Source organism: Phasianus colchicus, chromosome 12 (genome assembly GCF_987193195.1).
Source record: "Phasianus colchicus chromosome 12, bPhaCol1.hap1.1, whole genome shotgun sequence".
NCBI classification, from domain to species: Eukaryota; Metazoa; Chordata; class Aves; order Galliformes; family Phasianidae; genus Phasianus; species Phasianus colchicus.
Window position 1 is genome coordinate 16928315 of NC_143447.1, and position 26915 is coordinate 16955229.

The 26915-nt window shown below is 41.5% G+C and overlaps 1 long non-coding RNA gene across 1 annotated transcript in view; it reads right to left on the reverse strand.

Annotated features, from left to right (window-relative positions):
• The window catches only part of LOC116225421 (uncharacterized), a 144725-nt gene extending 118599 nt beyond the window's left edge, over positions 1–26126 (reverse strand). The window contains exons 1-2 of the long non-coding RNA XR_016470472.1: positions 25713–26126; positions 24810–24977 (exon numbers count right to left, since the gene is read on the reverse strand). This is a non-coding gene — a long non-coding RNA (uncharacterized LOC116225421). The remainder of the gene's footprint in view (positions 1–24809; positions 24978–25712) is intronic.
• Between the last annotated feature and the right edge of the window lie 789 nt (positions 26127–26915).

Below are 26915 nucleotides of genomic sequence, written 5' to 3' on the forward strand. Positions count from 1 at the left end.
GCGTCCAATCCAATCAAAACATGAAAAAGGTATTTTGACATGTAAATTACAAACTTCCTGTGTATTTTGTCTCCCCAATTACACCCTCCCCTGTCATGTTTTTTTAAATTATATCTTAATCTCCCAGTCTCCTAATAATTATGTCATCATTCTTGGGCCTTGAACACTGTGTAATGGTATTTTATAGGATGTGCCATTCATTATTAACTAAACTCACTCTCTGTCCCCGGTGATGCTATTTCTCATGGTGTTCAAATATGCATTGTGTCAGTTCTTCCTTTGTAAATGTTAGGCCAGTTCCACTCACTGCTTCTTGATTAAATGGTATGGAGTAGGCGAGATACTTTCAGACAGTTTATTCTGCCTATCATTATTTTACAGGGATGCGTGCTCCCTAGTATTTTTTTTTCAATGGAACGGGTGAATGGTTTCAGATGTAACTTCCCAGTCTGTTTGGATCACTGAAAGAGCTACATGGCTTACATGGTGTAATTGAGTGTGTTTTCTCTCCACCTCTTGAAAGAAGAGACAGTATTGGCTCAAATTAAAATGTGCAGTAATATATCATGAGTAAGATCAATGCAGTAGGTAACCACACCTACTTGAGAGTACTTCCATCGACTGCAACAGTCTTTACATCAGATCTAAAAGAATGATGCCAAGGATCAAATCCATCACATTCAGGGATTGTGAACGTTACATCTGAGGTAGTCTGCACAACCAAAATAAGCACTTCTACAATGTTACTCATCTCACTCCTTTAAACCTGTATTTTAAAATTAATCACATTTCTAAAATGTGATTAATTTAAAGAAAAATCTTCTTTCTGAAGACCAGAATTGGGGTTCTCATTGCTTGTCCAAGCTGTAGAAGACCACAAGAACCAGCAGACTGCCCCAAAGGACAAGATACTGTGTCTGGTCTTAAGTATTACAGCAGACTGAGTTTCCACATTAAGGGAAAAACTATGACTACAAGGAGAAGGAGAATTTAGGTAAGTCTTCTTAATCTCATTAATGGAATCAGTTACAGGTTACTGACTAACAGAACTCAAATAATAATTATTTAGGTTTCTGAGCAGAGTCTATCTAGAATACCACCCAAAACATTAAAGATCCAAGAACAATAGATAATACTTTTCTGTTCTAGTGATTATTGGTTAAAAAAAAAAAAAAGGGGGTAGTATCTACGATGCAAAAGCAAACAGTTTAATTTCACTAGTTCAGCAATGTAACTTAACTCCTGATTTTGAAAGGACGGAATGTGTTCTCCACAGGTGACTTGCACATAAACAGCTGGGAAAACTACAAAGAAAATGACTCGACTGTATCTAAAAGTGATCCCGAGTAACTTCTGTCCACACAGAGTTTTATGTCTTCAGTCAGGCCTTCAGTGAGACAGAGAAGTCTGTGAAATGCTTTCATCCCAGCTTTTCTGTTATTGAACACAGCATATATACAAGTTAGTCCTGTTTTTCAGCATCCACCTGCATGACAGGAATTTTGCCCTGAATTTGAACTGATCCTCATCTTTGTCTAAGCTCTGTATAAGTGAATAATGATCCTAGTATCAAAGATACAGAAGTTTGGCTTTGTATACACCTGGGCAATTTGTATTTATTACTGCAGGCAGCAAGAGCAACAGAGGAGCTGTGCAAAACCCTCACTGGCACTAGCTCAGAAGTGAAGGAAATGGAATCTCCTATTGAGTTTCAACACTCTCTCCCCTTGCAAGAAGAGCCGTACTGATGGAAGAGCTCTGGTCCACAGCTGGGCAAAACAAAAACCAGAAACCCTCCCTTCCTCAGCAAATAAGCTGCCAGAACTGGGACTCTCAAAACAGATGTCTCCTCCTTACACAGTTAAGGACAAAAAGTATGCTCTACAAAGGCTATCAGTCACTCCTGGACTTCTTTCCTCCTAGGGTGTTTTCTTCTATCATTGAATAAAATTTGATCCAAGGTGCGACTGCTGTTAACAGGGCAAACTCCTCTCCTTTCACACATAATATTACAGAGGGTCTGTATTTCTTTTTTCCCTCCTCTAAACTGTCCTTTTTCATCGGTTTTCTTCCCCCTCACCTTTCTGTTGTAAAAGCCTGCACTTCTGATCACCTGTCTCCAAAGCACTCACACGTTAACTTGCTAAATTAAGCAGCAAGATGGATTTAAGAGTTACATACCTAACCTCACACCTGCTGAGGAGATCTCACTGCTCTCAACCTGCTCTGTGCAGACAAGCCTACAGATGTACTGAGTCTCAGAAGGCTCTTCCTAACCACCCATCCCCTATTGGCAATGGGCTTTTTCTATACTCACAGCAGAGCTACTGCCCTGCTCATGCTCTGGTTCCTCCTGCATAAAGCCTGGCTTTTGCAGGACTGCAAGCCCTCCTGTATCATCATAGAGCACTTTCTCCTGCCTCTGCTCAAAGCTGAGTTCCTGTCCAGCACATCCAGAGCCCACACGCCTTTCATGCAGCTCCCTGAAGAACTGTACATTCACCTCAATTCCATAAAAACGTGGGAGTTGAGTTGTTTTAGCCATTCCATCCTCTGATGGTTCCCCTGCCTGACTGAGAAGAAAGATTTACTTGATCTCCTTCCTCTGAGCTCCTGCAGGTAGGCCACCATGCTCTGTGCCACGCCGTGGTTTCACAGCCCCAGCTGCAGGCAGAGTCACCAGGCTGTGTCAGTGTCAGTCCCAGGTGTGCACACGCAGACTTCTGTTCAGACAAGAACGGCGAGGTTCCTGCCATGCTGCATTTAAACTGTTAGAACAAGATGCTGTTTTCCTTTAGTTGGGCCTTCCATGGCTAGATATAAATGGGCACCAGTCACGGTAGAACCAGTTTCACCTGAATTAACACCACCTAAAATTAGAGAGGATTTTTCTTCAGATGTACCCTTCTTTCTGCACAGGCTTCATCTCTACCCACACAGCAAAGTTCACACAGACAGAAACCTCATCCTCCTCTTGGGGTTCTTAAAGCACGACACACATCTTGTTCCACATGGGGCTTTGGCTGGCCTAATCTCTCTTTTTCTCCATGCACACAGTGATACCAATTTACACTCAGCCAGAACAAGCTGGGCAAGCTTTTCATGCTTTTCTTTTCCATTAGCATGGCTTTTACCAGAATTTTTTAAAATGTAAAATATAAGACAATTGATTCAGAAAATGATTAACCTGACTGACACCAGAGCACTTATTCAGATGTGGCAGCCAAACTTCTTGCCTGTGTCTTTGCCTTTAGATGGAAACACAAAGTTTCCTGCAACAGGTTTTCTTTTGACACAGAACAAATTCGCAGTATGAGCTGCATAATGACTATGTTAGCAGTGCAGCCTGAGCATCCCTGCAAAAGTACTGCAATGGCTCCATCATTCTGAAAAAACTGCACGTGTCCTTCTCCCTTTCCACATGCTCCAAATGTATCTTCATATTAAAACATTTTCCCATGGGCAGCCTAAATTACTAAGCTAACTCAGTCACAGAGTTGAGTGGACTTGTTTCTAAGTTCCATTTGTGTATGATATCAGGTATGCAAGCTGTATGCTGCTGAGGAAGGACCTCCCCTGCCTCCCTCCCTCCCTCCAGCTCTCCACAGCTCCTGCAATTCTATCACGTGCCTGGCAGCAAATCCTCAGCACAGCTCCAGGAAAGGCAGAATGAGTGAGAGGAAAGCACAAGGCACGACTTAGCAGAATAAATGCAACAAGAACTTGCACAAAGCTTCCTCACTGAGCTTCTTTCTGAGATATATACATAAACTGGCTGTGTTGCAGGGATGTTTTCACCAGTACAACACAAAGAAACATCCCACCATAAACCAGCCTGTAATGGCACCCCAGGTTCCCCACAAAGAGCCTTCCCCTCTTTGGAGATCCACCAAGATCCCCTCACATCCCTTTGACAACAGCATCCCCAGACCTATGGGAGGGGCTCTACCTGATCTGGACTTATAGACTTTGCCATATAAACTTAAAAATTGCCATTTTAATACAGTGACAAATTCTCAACTCTCTACAGACAGGTCACTCTATCCATGGCAGCAGCCAAGGGCACCACGATGGATCTCAGACCCAAGGCAACTGCCCAAGACCCACAGAGTGCTGAGGAAATGGAATTTTTTTGCCCTCCTTATCTGTGACCTCTGAACCCAGATGACACTTCAGCCAAAAATATTGTAACCTAGGTGCATAACTGTGCAATAAAGCAACACAAGAACTCACTCCTCATGCTTCTGATGATGGACCCTTCCTTACTGTGGATACACTGTCAGCAGTTCTTTTCTATTACTCATTCATACATTCACATTCTATCATTGATTTTAATTCATAGCTGCATTCATTAATGTGGACTTTTAAATAGATAGTGTTTCTAATATATTTTTAGCAGTGAAGAATTTGAAGGACAGAAAAAGGAAGAAAACATGCTGGTAAAGAAAAATAGCACTGCTCCTCAATGAGCTACAGGCCTGGTCAGAAAATGCTTGAAATCTGAGTTTTTCCATCAATTCTGTTCCTCACACACAAATTTCATAAAGGAAAGCTGTCACTTTTCAACCCTTACCAAATACATAAAGTAAGGTTTGGATAAGAATCTACTTGTAACCAAAAAGCCATTTCTCTTCATCAACACTGCCCAAAGGAAACATTGGCTGTCAGCATCTCCACAAATGCTTCCTCTTTTTTTTTTTTTTTTCTCCTTCAGCTATCAAATCCTTGATTTTAATTCAAAAACACAGAATTCAACACATACAAATTCAGTACTACACCAAAAAGTGGCATTTGTTCCTGCTGGGCCAGATCCTTTACTGATATAAATCAATACAGATCTCTTTAGCCTGAGTGCATTTGCGTTGTGAATCCGGCCCCTGGGATCTGTGAGCTCACATACAGGAAAATTCTGCTTTTAATTAAAAATAAAATAAAAGACTTTGCAAATATGGGCTTACTAAACTGGATAAGGCCTCTCCACATCTTCGTTCTGCTTCATGTGTATTTTCATAGCTGGTAATTCATGCACAGCCCACAGGACACGTCCATTCCACCAGACAAACACAACATGGCCAAACCAAGTGCTGGAATGGCTGTGGCCTCATTTGAAACATTCTCATGATGATTTCAGTTTTGGCAGCATCCATCTCTTGGGAAGCTTATCCCAGTTTCACCAAACTCTTTGTGTGTTTCAAACTCATTATTTGGATATGTACAAGGCAGAACTGAACTACAACTGTTTTGCTTGGCAATTTCCTTTAATTTTTATGTTAAACGATTCAAACCATCCTTAAAAGCAAAGCATATATGGAACAAAACAGTTGTTTGGGAGAGAAATAAAACATTTATTTTGACACAAAAGTCTGCTCCTTCCTTTTTCACTGTTTGATTTCCTAACTTTTATTTTATTTGGCTTCCAAAAAAAAAAAAACATATTTATTTTAATTTTTTGCACTGCCAGAGAAAAAAAATAATCAATTTTTCATGCTGCTGTAGATAAACCATGAATAAATCATGAATAAAAACATACATTAATTCACTACGCCATAAACCACCACTGTGAAAAGTAAAACATAACAGGAGTCTAAACTTATTCTTCGCCTCTCTTTGTCTTGTTTTTTGCGTAGGATTCAAGTATAACAGCTCGGATCTTGGGACAACTTTACAGCAGCCACATCCCTTCCATGTTGTTATACTACCATCTACTGATAAAAGGATGCTACTTCTCTGGAATCTAATCTGCTGTCTTAGTCACCTTGGTGCAGTAAGCAATATTTCAACTCAATCAGAGCTCGAAAATGAGCATTAACTGCTACTTCAAGCGTTATCACCTGAATGCTCTTTTCTGCAATACGAACATATTCACAGAGTAATCAGCTGCACTCCAGAACCCTTGTGGAAAATAAATTATTGGGGGATTTCTATTTGTTATTTCCTTTGTTTCTTCCAAGGGAAATAATGATAAGGGATGGGAAACAATCATCAAAAGCCTTCTGCCTACTAGAAGGAAGGAGGCAGAGATGGTCTCTGACTAAAGCAAGGAAACACTGAACTGCTACTTTAAATAAGCTTAAGGATGCATTACATTTAAAAACAAAGCAGTAACAAATTTAGTCCCACAAGATGTTAATTGCTGCCCATCATTAGCAGGAGGAAAGGCAGTAGCTTAGCTTTTTGCAGTGTTCCCACACTCCTCTAGGGGGTTCTCAGCACTTCCAGAGCTCTCCGTGGTCAGCATTCAGGGGAAAAAAAAAAAAAACACAACTCATGGGGAATTACAATTCTGTCTGAATAAACAGCAGAGAATAAAGAGAAGCCGAGAACTCTCTGCAAGGTCTCTGGATGGAACAATTTTAAGTGCCAGTTAATTTATATCCTCTGCCCTTCTCAGATACACCCAAAATAGAAAGAGTGGCAGGCATCTTTTATTTTAATCAGTGTGCTACAGTGATTTGGGGCTAATTAGATGTTAGTAATTAAGACAAGATTGCTCTGATGGATGTTTTTACAGGTTGCATTGTTGATTCAAGAAAGAAGACCATTCACCTTTAACTATTGTCAGTCACACTACTTTAGCTGGGAAGAATTAAATGTCAATTCTATCTTGCTTCATCACTGCTCTTTAATCAATGTCGATGCATCACTTCTCCCTATCATTCCTTCATCAAACACTGACCTGGAAATCTGACACTGAGCTTTCCAACACCAGCTCAGCTAATTAATAACTTTATTATTCCACCTTCCATCTTTTAAAGAAAAGTAAGAAGAGCGCCAAAGAGATTCCATGCTTTCATATGGAAAAGCATCAGCAGGGGGTTAATAATAATTATTAAAATGACTGACAGCTCGGCTTACGCTGAGATTTGGCCCAGCCCTGTAGTCACAGAAAGGTAAAAGCTAAGAGAAGTCAAGCCCTGAATTTTTGTAGTGAATAAATGGGATTTTAGGAAAGAAAACACCTTCTCACCCTCAAACTACAAGAACAAGCTAAGATTGCTTGTATCCTGGAAAGGTACTGATATCTACCTTTGTATCTAACTTTTTCAGCATGGTGACCAGATCTCTGTTACAGCACCAGGTGTTAACAGTCAGCAGAAGGAGCACTGAGAGCCTTTCCAAAGCAGACAACAACAGTGTAGGCCATCACCAAGGAACTAAAAGCAGAGATAAGCTATATTCTAATGAGTTCACTGGATTTTCCTACAAATGAACAAAAGCAGAGGAGACTTTAATACTCCAAATTCTGAGAGTCTTATGCATACATTATGATTCCAGTATTCTGGAGACTGTAAAGCATGACAGCCCCAATCCCAAAGATGCTGGGCTGTGCACAGTAATGAGAAACATCACATAGAGACAACCTGCACATGGCAGCACATAAACCAGAAAAAAAAGTAAAAGCAATGAAAAGCTTGGACAGGACTGTGTCACTGCTCCCCTGTCTTCAGCAGGCTTTTAGTGGGGAAGCAGGAGAGGAAGCATGGTTTAAATATTACAAAAATTGATGTTTATGAAGAAACTCACTACCTTTCCCCAAGTCCATGGGGATCTCACGAGGCCAGAGACCACAAAAGTGATTGCTGGAAAACTTTGCTGGTACAGAATCAATTAGCTGTGGCCTGTCAGAAGTGGGCACAGATTTGTCAATACTGAACAAGAGTGATAAGCAGGATGGATATAGACTGTGAAGGCTCTTCAATACAGAGACAGTCAGGACTAGCAGAGAGGACTTGAGAGGCAGAAGTGGGTCAATGGATGTGGAATCCAGCAGAACAGTAAAACTAGGCAGGACATTTTTTCATCTGTGTCTCCGAAGAAAACTAGTAGGCACCTTTCCTGAACATAAGGAGGAAGAATAACTGAGGCACGGATTTGGTTGACATCAGCTTTTCCTCACAATAGTATCCGGAGGCTCAATTGGTTGGTGTTACAAGCAGAAAGATTAATGTGGTGGAAGGGCAATACAGGAGTATAACAGCAAAGGGACCAGCGCAGATGGAACGGCGTTACAAAGAAAATCAAAGGTGCTCACCCATCTCTGAAGACCTCAGCTTGCAGGAAGACTCCACACAGAAGGGATTTCCAACCAGAGATCCTTCCCCAGTGGCAGTCAGCCCTTCAATGAGGTCTAAGAGAGGTGCAGCCAGGCTCCACCCCTTCTGGTCACATCAGTGAATTGCCTTCACCTGTGCTCCCAGGACCCACTGGGTCCTTTCCCCAGGTGCTCAATCAGTGGTTCAGGCTGTGACTCAGCAGCTCCCAAACAGGTGGTCTGACTGCTCAGAGGTGGCACAAAAGCAGAAGCACTAAGCAGAAACATTGCTTATATAATTTCACTGATACAGCTGGATCTAACAGCTTCAAGCAGACTCTGAAGGCTTTCACAGGGTTACTACATGAGAAAGTTGTGTTTTCTTTTTTTCATGCGACTAAAGAATCAGATCTCCACGTGTATTTTAAGGACCAGATTTCCAGGGGAAGAAGGAAAAAAACAAGCAAGTTGCACTTTTTACATCCTTTTTCAAGGCCAGCATTTTCTTTGACTTTCTTTTTAAGGGGAAAAAATTGCTATTGAGAAAACCATGCTACATGGAGTGCCCATCACCCATCAAAAAGCCTCTCAGAGCAGGTCTGTGCAGCAGCTCCATGCTGACCTAGCCCTCCAACTCTGCTTCAAGCAGGACTCCAGGCAATTCTAACTCTGGAGGCCCTCAGTTCCCAAAACCAATTCCTAACCCCAGCACAGCATGGCAGGCCACCTCGCAGCTCTATTAAAAATTCATCAAATTACAGTACACCTGCAGGGCAGATCAAATTCCCCAAGTTTTGAATCTTTTAATATTTTTCAATGCATGAAGGGGACACTTCACAGATAAAATGCTGAATAAACTGAAAGTGTAAATTCAAGTCTTTGCACAGCCACAGTCACCTTCTGAGACTGTTGGTAAACTGCTTAATCTCTCAATACTTCAGTCTCTCATCTGGAAAATGAGGGTTCCCTAACTTATAGATTTTGTGAAGATCAATTCCTTAGCATCTGTGAAAAGCTGCACTAGAGATCTACAAAGGGACTTCGGTAATACTATTTGTGTCTTCAGTACCACCTTATGGATCGCATTTTTCCTGGAGCACAGTGACCTTGGTTCTGCAGACTATGTAAACATATACTTAAAGTTTAGCTTATTTTTAAATGGCTCACAGAATCAGGGCCAATACATCCATCACAGATATATCCAAACACACAGCTGACGAAATAAATATCTTCTTAGTGTTCATATTACCATCCTGCGTTTTGGGGCCATCTCATAAAGGCGCTTATGTGCAACAATGCCTAAGCAAAATGGGTTGATTTAAGAGGGCTGAGGGAACACTTAGCTGAGAATTTCCTGGCTTCAGTTAGTTGTAGTCAGAGCGTTAAGATTATATTTCAGTGTCAGTATATTGCTTTTATTTGCTTTATTAAATTTGCTTTAACTTGCATTGACATTTTCTTTCCCTTGTTACTCAATCTCTCAGCTGTAAAGATTCCATTTGCTGAATTGTTTTGCCATTTGGATTTAAAAAAAAAAAAAAAAAGAACACATTAATGCAACAGGAATTCCTAGGGTCTTTTTCACCAAGAAGTAAAATCAAGCCCCACATGCTGCTTCTGGACTTTCAACCCCAGCCTGGACAGACTAGTCAGCTTTTGATTATTTGATTAAAGGCAGCTGCAGCACCAGTACAGGCCTTGATCTTTTAGGAGACCAGGCAGTTACTGCAGCTGGGCACCACCGACTGCCACCACAGTTGTTTTTAAATTGGCCACTCGCATCTTGAAGATAGAGCTGTTTTAGTGCTAGCAACTACAGTGCTGTTCCTGTATACACCTTTGGACAAGGTCATGTAGTACCAAGTTTCCCAAAGATAACAAGGTTTCAGCACATGAGCACTGTGCCTGACAGTACTTTTAGTTGGCAAAGGGGTAACATGATGGGTTTCACTAACTGGAAGCTGACATGGATAAAAATCAGTGCATATTTAGTCATCATGAACTCATGTGTAGTGATATTTCTCTGCATGATACAGCTGTCATAGAATTTGGTTCTGAGAAGACATTAAAGTTTTTCAAAGACAAAAGCAGTTGTAGTTTTACATTTGATTGTAAATAAATGTCCAAAGAAAGAGAAAATATCCAGATCAAACAGAACTTTACATCAAAGATACAATCATTCTGAAGTACCAGGACTTCATATCAAATAAGCTAAATTGGCACACTGACTTTAAACACACTTTTGAGACATCACACAGGACTTTGCAGAGTCCCAGGAAATTTGTCCTGCAATATAAGAGAGAGAGCATAACACACAGCTGTAGTGAGGAGTGCTGTACTTTCTATCAGGGTCCATGCAGGACACACCTGGGGTACATTTCTCAGCTTCAGACTGGGCACAGATGGGATGTGATAAAGAGCAGAAAGGAGCAAAAGCACAGGGCATGAAATGCTGCAGTGCCTCTGGGATATGCCCTCTCACTAGAGCAACGATCCCAAATGGGGTCTTTATTTTGAAGCAGAACCTCACCATATCTGTGAATAATGAAATGCTGATGCAAGCAAAAATGTTCTTAGCACAATGGTCAATCTCTCTGCTCACAAGGGCTGCTGGACTCCCAGAGAACTGGTGACCCCCTGCATTACTGATGCCAAAATGTAACCCAGAGACAGGGCTGGCACTGCTTTCAGGTCTTTGCAGATGTTGAGTAAATTGGACCTGTAGCTTTGCTCCCAACATGCAGAGTTTACATAACTTACTTTACTAGTTGCATAGTTCAGCTGCTCCTCAGTTCAACTCAGTCCCCAGGTAATAAACCCCATGGTAATCTGAGAGTGGAAAGGGATATAATTAAAACCTGGACAGGATTTCTAACAACTGCTACAGAACCAACATCATGAGCAGGCACTAGTGCTGCAGCACATCAGCTTCGTGAGTGCTCCATCAGCCTCTACACCACAATGCAAATGTTTGATGGGCTCCAGGCACAGTGTTTCACTGTAGCACTGCCTGGGCCAGTGTCCAGATGAACAAAATGCAGCACTAACTTCTGCTCTTTGCCCTCTGAATGCTTGTGCCACAAATAGGGGTGCTTTATGTCTCTCAGCTCTCTTTCTCAGCTTAGAAACTGGTGCTTTTTTAAAACAAAACCCACAACTCTAGTTCCTTCTCTTCCTTCCAGCAGTTACAGCTTTAATAGAATGACCAAATATTGCAGCAAACTTCCTAGGGCTGGCAGTGTTTTTTTCTCAGACCTGAGGCTGCGAGCAGCTGCCTGTGTGGGATCTGCACAGAACCTGCACAGACAGAACTAACAGCTCCTTCTGGCCAGCAGAAGGCATTTAGGTCTGCATTGCCTTAAGGAGACTTTTGCATCCAACCTCTCTAAGAGTAGTTGGTTTATAAAATGCTTTTCACTAGTAGGGCCTGCCAAGAGGAATTGCTGGTCTCTTCATGTCACGGTCAAAAGTGCAGAAGACACCAGTACCTCTGGAAAAGGATTCATGCTATGATATATAGCAATAAATACCCACAAATGCTGCAGGAGATCAAATTTATTAGAAGGGCAAAACTGCCAACATGACTGTTAGGCTATTGCAGCATTAGGCCATTCCCAGTAGCCTGTAGCTACCAGATAAGATGCAGCGTAGATCAGAGCACCCAGCACTGAATTGCAGACATTCAGTTCAGACTAAGCCTACAGCCTCCCATTTGGTCTACACAATGCAAGTGCAACATGCCATTTTTTCTATACTAATAAACCCGTAAGGGCAGAAAAGGCTGCAGGAAAAATGAGAACTACCAGAGCAGAACAGCCCCTGAGTTTTTGTTTATTGCAGACTAATTAAAACAAGAAGTATACCATAGCTGAACCTGTAATAATAGGTAAGCAGATGTGTTGTTCCTTGACCATACCATATAGCAGTATGTATATAAAGGTATAACTTTATTTTTCAAAGCAGTGTGCCAAAGCAAAGCATTTCCCTGCACTTTTATAGCAAACATAGTACCTGAAGGAACTTTAGCTACCAAAACTAGAGCAAGAAATTGCTAAACTTAATGCAGATACACCATCCCTCAATCCAGGGACGAAAACTTCAGCATTCAATCAATGCTGCAGAGTATACTGTAAGACAATGACTATTAATAGAGATCCTCCTTTAAAGACCATTTTCCTACTTGATTTATATAAAATATTCTGAAAAACGAAAATGGTACCAAAACACCAGTGGAATATTCTTTTGTTGTTGTTCTCAGCCCCACCCACAAACAAAATCTTAGTGTTTACAGCAATAATAAATTATTATGGTGTGAGGATTTACCTGATTGTTGAAAGAACCAGAAACAAAAGGACAGCACTAAAAAAAAGTCCAGGACTCAAATCCAATAAAACCTACAGACTCCTAAGACCCCATGGAAATCACTGTTCATTACACACTCCCAGACGAGAGGATGTTGGTTATATCTGAAACAACCCAAGATCCACACATTATTAATTTCATCCCACTGCCAATCACTTTCCAATCCATCCGACTGATATTTTCCACCCTGATCTTCAGTATCTCTTCTGAGGATTAAATTTTCAGGCGTCCAGCACTGACTGAACTCTCTCTCCATTAAGGCCATCCTGGACATCATCAATGGGAGCCACACTGAAAGCTCTCAGGACTGTGGCGGGCTCATCTCTGGTCTGCAGGGCTGCTGCTGGCCCCAGAAGCACAGCTGGCTGGGAGGCACAACAGCAAGGCTGCAGGCAACTGAATGACTCCAGCACTTGAAATACAAGGTATTGTGGGTCTGTCGTGTGTAGTACAGGCACATGCAAAGAGATCCTACAGATAACTTTATTTTGCTTGAGTGAACCACAAGCCAAAATAAATAAACGAAACATATACACAGGCTTGGCTTAGAAACAGATAAAAAGCCCACAATAGTGTCTTGCAGACAAAAACTGTTCTGACTGTTGTGTCCTGGCCAGAATCTCCTGTAGATTGAAATATGGGCTCTTCTCTCTGAACCATAATTAACACTTTTATAATATTACCTCAGAGTTTGCCCAGGCCATCAGATGAACCTGAGTAGCAAGAGAAGATGCTTTTAACCTGTGGGCTGCCAGACAGCTGGGTACCTCCTTGGCCACATATATTTGACTGTCAGGTTGAAAGAAAGGCAGCAGATTCAGGGTTAAGCACTATTCCTGTCATGATTGCCCTGAACTTGCCCAGTTAAATTGCAACAGCATGGGTCTCCATAATTATCTAATTGTTAGTGTTGTGCCTTTACGTAATTTATGATGTAGCATTAAAGCCTGACCCCTGGTTTGAGATGAAGTGCAGTACTGCTGACATCCAAGCTCAAATTAGTAGGTAAGTAAGCACCCAATTAACGATTATGCCACTGAGCTTTCATTTCAATCTGACCACACTGCTACACTAATCAGTTTTCTAAGCCTTTCACCTTCCCCATAACTAATAAGCATTTCTCCTGCTTTTTCATGTCTGCAAAAGCCTTGTTATCCTCATAAAAAGCACTCCAAGATTGCTGCTTCCAGTAATTCCTGCATTAAGCCACTGGCCCAGTGGCACATTACCAGCTCTCTAGCCACCTGATCAGTAAAACCCAAGGCACATAGCACAGGCAAGCTGCCACTTTACAGCAGGGAAGAGCAGGGACAAAGCCCTCACAGTGCAGTGGAGTTGCTTTAGATTCAAACCGGTGCAATTCAGATGAGAATTTGGTCCTGCCAGGAATCACAGTTTCACAGGAGTTTAAGGGCATAGGACACAGGGACTGAATGTCAAAATGGATTTTGTAGATGGCTAAATTCTGTCATATTAACAAAACAGCAACAAGTGCTGGAACATCAAGGATCTGGAGTTTTAATCTAAGATTCATTAATCTAAAATTCATCTGTCACGAGCTAGGGGCACGCGTGGAAGGGCTTTGCCATGTGTAGATACTGTATCACAGCCTGCATCACCAATAGGAATGTCAAGTCCCTTGAAAAATCTGTGTTGCAGAGCTGAAGACCTGTTCATCTCCGAATGAGATTCCTGATGCTCCATAGATGTGATGGTGCAAGTCAGTGTTGGAATACAGGCCTAAATGGGGGAAGGAAAACCAACTTCATTGCAATTCTATCCACTCCATCCTCTCAAACTGCAGTTTTCCAGAGTTCCTCTGAACTCGACAGCTTCTTCCATCTTCACAGGACCTGCAGCTTTTTCTAAGCAACCATCTAGTACAATCTAATCTCAACAACACAAGGTACAGCTTTGAGAAATAGATGTTTTTTCAAAGGAAGAAAGCTTCACAGTTGAGCGCTATCACTGGGCCAGACAAGCACTGCAAAGCTGTGATTAAAATGTAGAAGTGCGCACCAAAACACAATTCCAGTGAAAGAAACCAGCGTGTTTTGGATGGAATCACGTGCAGTTAAAGGCACTATGCATAAACAGGTGAAGTAAGGAGTGTCAGGAGAAAGGGAAAAAAAATAACGCATAATTAGTGTCAGGTTTAAGATCCGAATATCACATGAGGGAATGCAAAACAAAATCTTATCCACACACACACAAAAAAAGGTAGGAAAAAACTGTGAGAAATGTTTAGAAAAGCTGACAGAGTCATATAGCTATAGAGACTAATTTCCTGTTCCACTGTGGAGACAGTCCTGATCAGCTGGACTTAATATAGCCTCCATGGCAGCTGGGTCAAATAGTGGCCTAAGCACTAGAAAATTGCCTGCCGTGAGGAAGAGTTTAATGCACAATAAGCTGTGCAGTAAGTAAACATGTTTAGCATGCTCAAAAATAGATATCACTCTGAAGAGTTCTATGACACATCTAAATAGGCACAGCCCTATTTAGTTCTTGCAAATTGGCTGACTCAGGGTAACTCATTCATGCAACCCACTTTTAGGGCCTTACAAACAATTTTCTACACGACAACAAAAACGTTCTAATCAAGGAACAAAATACCATCACTTCCTCATAACTCCACGTATACATGGCAAGGCTTTCAAAAAAGCAGCACCAATTTAGAAGGCATCACCGCAAACACTCCTTGACTGGTAACATCCCAAAGCCACGTCACTGTTCCCAATAGCTTTTAAAAGCTTTTCCTGGGTCTCACTCACATGTAGCATGGTCCTGACTCTCCAACCCTTTTCCTGTTAGTGTAAGTTGGTGGATACAGCTGCTAAGGTCCATGTGTTTTTTCAGTGGCACTAATGAGTACCCCGGTGGATTGCCCACTGGACTGCCCACTCATTCTTACAAATTACCATAGATTTAAAGAAAAAAGAAAAAAGGAAAAAAAAACTATTAAGGAGTCTATAAGGACATAAGCCTGGTTTTACAGACACCCTTGCCCTGGCTGAGTCAACAAGAAAGCGCTCTACCTGACTAATTGGGAGTCACTCTGCCTGCTGACATCCATGCCTTCAGCTCTTATTCTGAGCTACTTGGAGAGTTGGGAATGTATTAAATTATTGATGAAGATAGGAAACTTATCTCTGAAATGCCTTTGGCAAACTCTTAATATTCTGGGATTGGCATTGCAAAAGACAATGCCTCTCTCTCACTCCTGCTGTTGATGTCTCTCACCCATTTACTCACACTATAAAATTACAGTTGCTTATCAAGTCCATACAGTACAAAGAGGCAAATGGAGTTGCACTGTATAGCTCTGAAAGCTTCTAGGTAATCCATCTTTGGCACCAGAGCCTTTAAACCCCTCCATCTGCAGAATTTTCATTGATGACAGGAGTCCTCTGAGAAGCCAACCCAAAGCAGTCAGTTGTCATAAATATACTGGATAATTATCTTAATTATTTATAATAGTACCAGCAAGCAAGTTAGCACTGAATGCACGGGTCCTGCCCTGTACAACTCACATTTTAATCAGATGTGAACACAGCGTGCAAGACAGAGAACAGGGATGATATACAGGCTGCCAGGTGAGTTTATTATTATTTTGGGAAAGGGTTCATCAGTAAAGGAGTATTAGCATTTTTAGACCCTTTGACATGAGAATGTTAAACCTAACCACCAAGCATCACGTGACAGATTTTTTTTTCTGTATATTTAAAGACAATCTATTCAAACATGATAGCGCCCTATGGAAATTTTCTAATTATCTTCACTCACAGGGTACTGCTTTGGCTCAAGCTGTGTTAACTGTATCTTAAAAGTTAGCAACGCCGAGTGAAATCTCTTTCGGTGCCTTGAGAGGGTTTAGGACAAAGTTTCCATATCCAGAACTATTAACAGACTACTCATCTTCACGTTACTTTGGTAGCTCAGAGAACATTCCTCATGAATGACATTGAGGTTGATGTATAAATATTAATTACAGCACCCCTTTTGAAAAAGCACCAGCTACACTTGTCATTACCAACAGGGTAAGAAAGCAGCCTGTAAATATTAATGGACAATGCTTCAACCCCATCTTTGAGGAAGGGAAAACAAAAAGCTTAAAGGGAAGAGCCAGAACCCATCTGCAGTCAGCTGGCAACTTGTGGGTGCTCCGGGAATGGGACCTCTCTCAAGTCCCACACCTGCACTCCCGTTGCCCAACACGGTTTTTATCATTCAATGATGGCATTATACATAAATAGAGTCCTCCAGATCTGCATAAAGATGTCATTGGCACTGTCTAAATACATCCACATACATATACATGCACTAAAGTCTTCCCTTCTCTATAATAAGCCTTCTACGTAGATTAGGGCATCTGACCACATTGGGAGCAGTGAAAGAGGTTGAATGTCTTTAACCTATGGATTTTGCAAGTGCTGACTGCCAAAAATGTGTTTTTTAAGCCAGTTGGTGTACCAGTCATTCGTTAATCAACCATGTTTTATTATCCATTAGTGTACATTAAGTTTTAAAGAAAAAGATTTAGAGCAAAGATCCCATTCTTCTTGTTTTATCTAATTTTCTGTTCCCAAAGGAAGGGAATAGGGATAGAATTACTGCAAAAGGGTCTGTCTGTACAGATCTAGCTTTCTTTCTGTCCTCAACAGCTGTGTTATTATTAGAACTGGCAGAATAATTCATAATGAATAATTTGACACCTCTTTTTCTACACTTATATTACAAGTTACCCACACTTATTTGTTACTCCAAATTATTAACTGTAGACTTCCTGCCAATAATTCCCAAAGGGGTATTACTGATACAGTATCTTCCTCATCTCCCCCCCATCAGGAAAACCTTTCATTAATTAAAGTCAGAACGGGAAGCATTAATTACCCTTTGTTTAAAGGTAATAACTCATCATCTATAATCATCCCCCAGAGATAGATGCCAGTGTGATGACCCAAACTACTGCAGAGTTTGAATTCAGCTTTGGATGCAGATGGAAACTCACCAAGAACATGAGAAAGAACTGTTCCAGTCTCTGGATCACGTCCTTACAAAAACAGGCTTCTGCTGGATTACAAACTTTTCAAGACTGCCTGCATCCATAAGCAATCACTTCTGTCTTGTCTAAAAGATTCAGACAGGAGTCAGAGTCTTTAAGCCACTGAGTGTGATCATTGCACTGTGTAAGCTCTATTTTGAAAGGTTAAGTGGGACTTAAACAGTGAATAGATCCTGTTTCGGTGCCCAGAACAGAGATGAATATAGACCTTTGTACATTTGGTAGCATGTAGTGTACATTCCTTTTTGTGGCCAGTTAGTTTTCATTTGAAATGATGTGGGTCAGACAGAGCTCCAGGGACACATCTCTGTTAAGCCACCAGGTAAATCAATACACAATGAGAAGAGAGCCCACAAGCAGATGCATCGAGCCTCCCACCTTGCTTCTCCTCAGTAGAAATACAAACACATTTCTCTTTTCTCTAAAGGACAGAGCACACTCCATACTGGCTGTCCATATGAAAAATAACCAGCTGAGATAATTTCTACCTACAGGAGGTGCAGTGCAATTGAAAGCTCAGGACAGCCTCAGGTGCCTACTGGCTTTAATATACACTGAAAGCACTCACAAAACACCCCAACAAGCTTGCAAACCAAAGACAAATACCAACATATGTAAAAGAACTGTTGGGTGTAGAAACAGTCAGCCACGCAATACAGTACAAATGCAATAACCAAATGCCCAGACTGGAGTCTTGAAAACCACAGGACCTTACATAAGCCTCTGAGAATTGCCTTTTCTGGCCATGTGAAGGCTCTTAGTTATTTAAAGTTCAACAGGTGAGTTTAAACAACCTGTTTAACATAAAACATAAGGCTAAAAAACACAAATAAGATAAACATATTGGCATTCTGGCACCTTATGCTAAATAATTCCTACATAAGGTACTGCAGAAAAGAAACATATGGTTAAGCAGAACATATAAGAACCAACCTCAAATGTATATGTCCAGCATTAGCCTTCTTGTGAAGAGCATTACAACTGCAGTTTATCCCCTTCTTCACCGATTTCCCATGGTGATTTCAATGTAACTTGATTTTTCTGTGAAACAAATGAGGCACACTTCCAAAAACACATCTAAGAAAAAAGTTAGGTTGCTATCTCTGCTCTAACACAACTGTACCCACATGGTCTTATTGCATTTTGACACACTAATTGCAGATGAAAATTTGATGCATTAGTAGACAAAAACCTTCAGGACTGAAGCCTCCCTTCCCAAGGTGGGCACCAGTTGTGGTCCAAAGTGTCTGGAGAGGACTTGTCATACTCCAGTCATCAGTGCATCAATTTTCTCCTGCATTGTTTGGAGTACTCTCCCTTACTGAGCACCATATGCATGTCTGATAGCTGCCATTAAAAATCATCACTGCACACACCAGTACCTCAAATACAGTCAGTGGAAAATAAACTCAGAATCCCAGCATGGTAACTGCTGGCAAATGAAGGCTTTCAGCATTATACTCAGCCAAAGTACACAGCTACTTTACTCTTGGCTAATGCTGCATCCTTTCTGAGACACCTAAACCTACGTGCAAAGTGACAGCATTGCTGCAGTTACATCTTTAATCACAGCAGTGGCTAAAAGCCAGAAGTAAGCTAAACATATTGGCATTCTGGCACCTTATGCTGAATAATTCGTACGTAAAGTGCTGCAGAAAAGAAACATATGTTCTTGGACCATAGTGACTTTACTATAAAATATTTAAGAATTAGTCCTGGATGTATATATTCAATAGTAACCCACCGGTGCGTTGTCAGGAAGTCTATCTGTACCTGCATAGACCCATCCAGTGTGCTGGTACAGTATGCATGCTATGCTCCTTCACAGCACCCAACTTGTACTGTTTCACATTTCTATTTCAGGCCTTGAATCCAGTCTCATCACATAACAGAGTTCAGAATCAGGCCCAGCATATCTGGAAACCCACCCAGACACAGGCACGCACAGAAAAAGCCTTTTGGCATATCTATGAAGAATAGGCCTTCCAAAAAAAACATCCAGTATACAGATGAGCCCTCAAATTAGTAGAGAAAGCATGACGACTTCAGCAGAGGTGGCTGATGAAGAGACACACACATATACACCTCTGCCACCAATCGTGCTGCTAGGGCATTCATCAAATTAAGTACCAAGAGGAACAACACCTCTGATATCTCTTCATTTGGGGCTCCAGTAAATGAGGCACTAGATTAGGCCTGACAGAGGCCTAATGCAGCTTGAGCTTTTCCTGGTGTAATTAATTGGAACTTCGCCAACTTGACAAATTGGAATGATGAATCTATCTTGTATGAATAGAAAAAAAATGCATAATCAGTCAAAGATTTAGTTAAGACAGCTTCTCTCTGACTCCCTGCCATAGCTAAATCCATTAAGGCGAGGAAACATCACTTTAAGAAAAGGCACTGCTCTCCGTATGTTCAATTTATAACTTTTTGTTCTTGAATTTAATGGAGCAGTCAACCTGGACAGATTTGACTTTGGAGGGGTGAGGAAGGGGGAGGTGGGAAAGGTTGTTTTATTTTTAGCATTCTAATCTTCCACGCGCCTGGATAGTCTGGGAAAGAAAATATTCACTTCAGTCTGAATGTGCTTTCATGGGTTTATAATTTAAATCTTTGGTGTTGCATGAGGGAATCTAACAAGAGCACCCCGTGTGCTTTGCCACCAAGATGATTCAATGATAAAACTTGCTTGTCAAGTTTTTCCCCTACTAACTTGTTTAATTGCAGTAACATTTAGGCTTCGCAGGATGTGATAGATTGACTGTTCTGCCAGCACTGCTTTTTCCTCTCTAATTACCACCTAGCTGTAAAGGCCCTTTCCTGACACACTTAATGGAGAGGCAGATGAAACAGGTTTGCTTACTTTTAAAATATATTTCTTTCATTAGCAGTTATTTTCCATATATTTAATTTAAACCATGTGCTTTCCTTCCTTCCCTCTCACTTGTTCAGCCATAAAGATCTGAATTTTGAAAAATCAGTTAAGCAGCTAATGTCCCTCTTTGTACTGAATGTTTAGAGAAACTTTACATTTCCTCTTCAAGGCCACGGGTTTCAAAATAAGTTATTTACACACTACGGAAGAAATGCTTAAGTGAGAGCTGACAACAATAGTTTTCATTTCAAACAATCCAGAATTCCTCAGTGCCTCACACATGCTAGAGTGCTAGGCAAATGTTTAGCTGACATAATGCAAATGATTGGCCATAGATTTATTTGACAAACAGTTGAGCAGACAGCCCTGCACTGCACTCACTTGTACCCTGCACAACCCTGCTGGAGCCAGGAGGATTTTGCTGGCATAGACAGGAGCAGAGGTAGACCCAAACACTGCAGTTCACACACGGAGCCACTCACTTCTGGCCACTAGCCAGCACAACAGCCACATTTAAATAAGCCACCTGCTGAGTAGGGAGTTTAAAGAGCTAAGTGCTCGGGAGGGCTTTAGCTGAAAAGTGTATTGAACTTATGCAATAAGGCGTGAAGTGAAAGGATTTCAGAGACAAGGAGTACTGGAGGCCGCACTATGGACCTGACCTCTAGGGACCTGACCTTCTAGGGCAGGTACAGAGCAGTGCTCAAGGCCCTTCCCTGTCTTGCCTATGTTACCACATAGGGTAGAAGCTCTATCCAGAGTCCGCCACTAAATACACGTCCCAAGGAGTGCACCATACCCAGCAGCTGCTTGAATTTCTTTTTGTTGTTATATCTAACAGTGCTATAGAACAGCAATGCTTATGGAGAGCACATTATTTCCCTCTGTTTAAATATCACTACGATGTTTTTATTCAGAAGAACTTGATTAACAGCACGAGGGGCAGAAATCCTTTCCCATTGTGTAATCCCTTTCTCCCCAAGCACTACCTTGCCACTAGGCCTTGTCTGAAGCACCTCACCATCCTCTTCCCTCGGTTAATGATCCATTAACAAAGTTGTCTTCAAGCATCTAGATGTTGAAATGAGACTGCATGCTTTCTGCTGCTGCTTATGCACAAGAAAATAACAACTGTGTTATTACCAATCTGGTAACCAAAAGTTCCCCAAAGAGAGAGACTGAACAAAGTGACAGAAAGGCGAGAAATTCTGCAACAACAGCAGATTGCAAGTGTGATATTTGGCTCCTCCTTAGCCCCAGATTGTTCAAATCTACCCCAGGAAAGCCACAAAGAGCACTGGGTGAGGGGCTCACTCAGCAAGGGCCCAGCAGCCCTGCCAGCAGCCAGGCTCTCAGCCAGACTGCTCTTCCTCTGAGCTTCAGGTGAGCACACCTGATGCATCACATCCACCTAGGAAACACACAGCCCCACTCTTTCCCCATTTACACTATTACTGCTTAACTTTTCACCTTCTCAGCCGTTGTTGTGAAATCTCAGATACGCCCTTCTACCAGTGGAAACTGCCAGTTTATTTTTTATTTCTTTACCCTCAAACTGTCACACAAATGCCTCCTGACTCGGTGGTGACACAGAGGTTGCAATGTCAAGTTCAGCAGCTGACTCACAAGCCATTACTCACACAACTGCCATTCTCCTTTTAACCTCTCCAGCCTGTGTTTAAAACTGAATATCCCCTTAGCTATCTTGCTAGGAAACACTTAAGTACTTAAAAACGTTATTTTTGGTATGGACCAAAAATATTGGTCTCTTACTTGGATACAGGAGAACTTGACAAGTAAATAATCTTAGCGACAAATGCCTTAAACCTTCACTCACTACGGTATAATTTCATGGCACTGTTTCCATGCAAAGAGCATTTAAGGATTAATGATTAGCCAATGAAAAAACATAGCCAATCTATGTAATATTACAGAAATAGATTGGCCACAGTAGGTCCTCTTCCCCAGGTGGCTCTGCAAGCATTGTCCAGCAGTGATTTGCACTCTGGTACCTTTTGCCGATCACATCTCAACCCCTGCCTCACTGGTGGGAGAGACATGCCCAACACTCACTGCACCCTTGTTCACCAGATGTGATTTGCCCCTTGTATAAAAGGAAGAACAACTGAGATCAGCAGCAGACTGTTTTACAGCCACAGGGGTAGCACTGCCTCACACAGGACCTAGGAAGTCTCCAGGGGCTGTGAAAGGAGAATGTGAGCAACTTGTCCACCTACAAACCCTGTGCAGCACCTCCCTGCAAACCCACGTGCACACCCAGCATCTGCCCTCACCCTTAGCTCCTCCTCGATCAGACAAACATGCTAAAAAGCACAACCTGCAAAACAGAGGTCTCAGTTTGAATTGTCCCTGTATCTGGGTGTTTAATCACAAGAGGTATTTCAGCCTATCAGAACTGTAGAAATTTCAGTGCATGTTTGGGGTTCCCTTTTTCCTTTCTAATTTTGCATTCCCAATCCCTTGTGCACACATCTGCCCCTTGAACAGTTTTTCTTAGCTATCCTTTCTATTCAAGAGTTATCAATTGTTGCTCTCTCTCTTGCTAGCAATGTCTCTGTTACAGAAGTTCTTGTTCCAATAAATGATTAGGGCATGCAGAATGCATTAAAATGAATTATAATAGCAACCCAATCCCCAGTGCCTCAGCGGAACTTCTCCATCACAGGTAACAGCTGGTTCCCTTGGGCTTAGCTTTGGAGAAAAAGCACCAGACCCCAAAACTCAATCCAGTAACTCTGTACAAACATAACCAAGCATGTGGAACATGCAGCTCTTCCACTGTCCCTGAACTAGGGAAGAAAGATCTCAAAGACTATTCAACAAGCTGGCATAGGCAACTTCACCTGAAATAAATGTAAATGCATTTTACCATATATTATGTGATTACAGCCTCTATCTGCCTATGGTGCTATGTTTTATTACAGGCCACCAAAAATAATTAGCTGGTGACCCAGAAAACTGATATATAAAATCCTTTTAATCACCAATATGGCTTTCAATTAGATAGTGTAAACTTATTAACCTTTTTACTGCTGAGATTTGATTTATGGAATTCCAGCTGCATTAACATTGCAGGAGGAGATAGCAAGTGTCTTGTACGACGCATTGGGATTAACAGCTGATAGCTGGCTTTGCCATCACATTCTCACAGAGCAAAGGTAGCATCCTGCAAGTCCCCAGGAGCTCATTTCTATCACAGCTATGTTAAAAGTTTCGTCTGTGAAGTGAAAGTGTGTAATTTCTGTCCCTTCATAGACAAACCTGAACACACAGGCCGGTTATTGCTTTCAGAACAAGCAGGAGCTGTGTGAGCAGTGCCTGCACTCATAAATAACAAATGCAAGGGTATGGCTCCATTGGTCCCTGAACTTACTTGCATTGTCAGAAATACCCATGTATAAAGTTTGGTGAGTTCTGGTGCACGGGAAAACTTCACAATTGCTTTATTCAAACAAAGACTGAGCATAGAGGGAAGGGATACTCTTGTTCTTAGAAGACTGCTTTCAAATGTGTTCTCCTTTCATTTTAACTAGTGAGGTACTTCCCTCTATAGTATAGTTGTAGTTTTCTTCCCTTATACCGAAAATCAGAGAATTCCCAAAATTTTATAGACTGATCTCAGAGGATTTGTTTGCTTCTTCCTGGTACCCAAACAACAGCTAACACTTTCTACAAGGTCTTAGGCATTCCTGGGTTTCTTCCCATGGGGCTGTTTCTAGAGATAACACAAGTGAGACAAACAGGCCACCGTAAAGCCCGCTAATTAAAAAGCCAAAGAGCAAATCTGAGTCAGATGATGCATCGAGATCCAATAAAAGATACAGGCATTCAAGAAGTAAATACTGTGTCATACCAGACCTGATTGAATCAGCAAAGGATAGGAAGTCCTGTATTTGTAGCCCACACATATCATTTCATATAAGGCACAAGAATATATTGAAAAGTAATTAGTCTTTCCATAACTTCTGTTACCAGTTAGGAGCTTAATGACAATAAAATGGAACAGCAATATTCTGTAAGATCATTTCTGCTATGAACACCTAACTCTTGGGAGCTGCCTTGAGAGGACTGAAATAATTAATAGAACTGAGAAAAAAAAAAATTCAAATCTTATTCTTTCTCAATTTTATGAAGTATTTTACAGCAAATCTATCTTACAGGAAATTTTAATACACAACATTCCACGCAAACTAGGCAAAAGAAAAGTCATTGTTCATTTAAGTTTTTGCTCTTCAAGCTCAAAAAGCTTTGAAAGCCCCAACAAAGATAGGCTATGTGGGAAGTGCTTCAATAGCCATATCTATAGAATGGAAACATTAATATTTGCCATCATCTTCTTGATAACGTAGCGTTATGGAAAAAGATGCAGATATCCACTTTTGCAAAAATTGATTTGTACGCTGTACCTGAACTGCACACAGACCCCCAAACACACACAGTGTTGCTCCTACCTGGACACCCAGCAGCTTCATGCCAAGGGCAGCTCTGACATCTTCTCACCAAACAGGATTTCTCATACAGCAGAACAGCACCAGAACAGCTGCCCTCCAAGTCACACCAGCTCCTCGAAGTTCTATGAAGGCCCATCACAGGGCCAGCATGATTCTTAAGCATGTTCTCTGAAACAAGGAGAATAAAAATCAGTGCTTTCCTTCGCTCACAAATCTTCATTTGTTCAGCTGAGAAAATTATGAACGCTGTCTAGAAATAATACAGTAAAGGCAGTCAATGACAAGTACAGCATAAAGACTAATAGAGATGGTGCTATGATTCTGGTATATTCTGTTCTGTTGAAGCACATTTATAATTTTTAATGAAAATGGTAACGCTTTATGATAAGTTGACATCATTTAATGCTCAATTACTATGAAATTCCTTTGGAAATAAATATTAAATGCAACAGCTCTGTAGCTATATAAGTAGGGTTCCCCGAGATGGATGTTATCTCAGTGAATTCTAGGGAAACATCAAGTCCAACACCAGTGCATTCAATATTTCTGCCCTCTGGGTCAGGTATCCTTTCCCCCCTCTCCCACTCTGACATTTGAGACGAGTCCTTATCTACAAAGAGAAGAGCTACATGAATTATATATGTGCTGCACTTAAAAAAAAAAAAAAAAAAAAAGGAATTTGTGACACACACCAGCAAGGCCCTTAGCAGTGATTAACTGAGACATTTTTGAATTACACAAAAAGCTACAGCTCCTAAACAGACCATTTTCTCTTGAAGGTCAAAAGGTTTCAAAACCACATCATTTATAAAGGAAGCATTACTTCAGATAAAATGCAAAACCTTTTCAGCAGAACTAACTTCCCTTCAGCTTCCCAAAGATTCCCCTTAATGAGAAAAGTACCTTAAGCTCTTGTCCTCTTCTTGTAGAAGCTTTTACACCTTAACTTCCTTAGCTCTTTTTACCAGAACTCACCACAGTGATCTGAGCCCTCGAACTTGCTGAGCACAGGTGGGATCACTTACACTGGAAAGCAGGGCAGCACCTCCCTGATGGCCCACAGCTGCTGGCATCTATGCTTTCAGCCACAGCTGTCGGTGCTGTGACTCCCCACTGCTCTCCTGGCAGGTTGAGGGAAAACTTGTTTATCCCAGAGGTATTTGGGAGGGAAAGCAAGGGGATGTGATCAGTGAAGCAGCAAATTGAACCCTAATAATGAATGGCCAAGTCTTGCTGAAGAAGCCTTAACCCTGAGGCTCCTCTGGTTTAACTGCAATCTCTATTAGTAGCCGTTAGCAGTAGAAACAACAAAATGACTGGGCTTGGTTTGCAAGGTGCTTTTGAGAAGCTGAATCTGAGACAGCCCTTTCTGCTTGGATGTATCCACAGCCAGGGTTGTTACTGAATGTAGTCCTTAACGTGACTTTGTATGTAAAACCCACTGCCTGAGGATGGTGGTGGACTGGCCTCTGCAGTGTGAGGGTGCAGTGCGAGGGTGCAGTGCAGTGCAGCCTAACGAGATTAGACAAGATATGAAAGATGCAGGGGTCAGGCAGAGGTTATGGGAGCCTTCAGTTTGCAACACCACTAGGATCCAAAGACAAACGTAGAGGAGTACTTCTCTTCCCAGACAATAAATACTATCAATAGCTTCTTAGCAACTTAAGAAAAGAAAGAACAATTTAAGGAAGGGGGGCATGCTTAGTGCTCTGCAAGAACTAAGATCCTTCCACTTAATCCTAAATCATATTTTGCGTCTTCTGCTGTAATGCTACTTATCCCAGACCTCCAGGCAGCTTAGACACCTGGCATTAATAGCCCATTAATTACTTCAGCATGGGAAATAAATTTTAATATCTTTCTCTTTGATACTCATTACTAAACATTTCACACACTCCCAAATACACCAGTCCTCCAAGTGCCTCTTCACAACCTCAGGCAAATACCCACACTGCTGGCTCATCCATCTTCCTTCTAGATGTAACATGCTTTATTTTCCAGTTTGACTTTAATCGACATCTCCCTCAAACCTGGCTGGCTTGTAATAATGTTTACACCCTTATCCAGGGTCACCACTTCATTTGGGAACTCAGGACAAGGTATTTA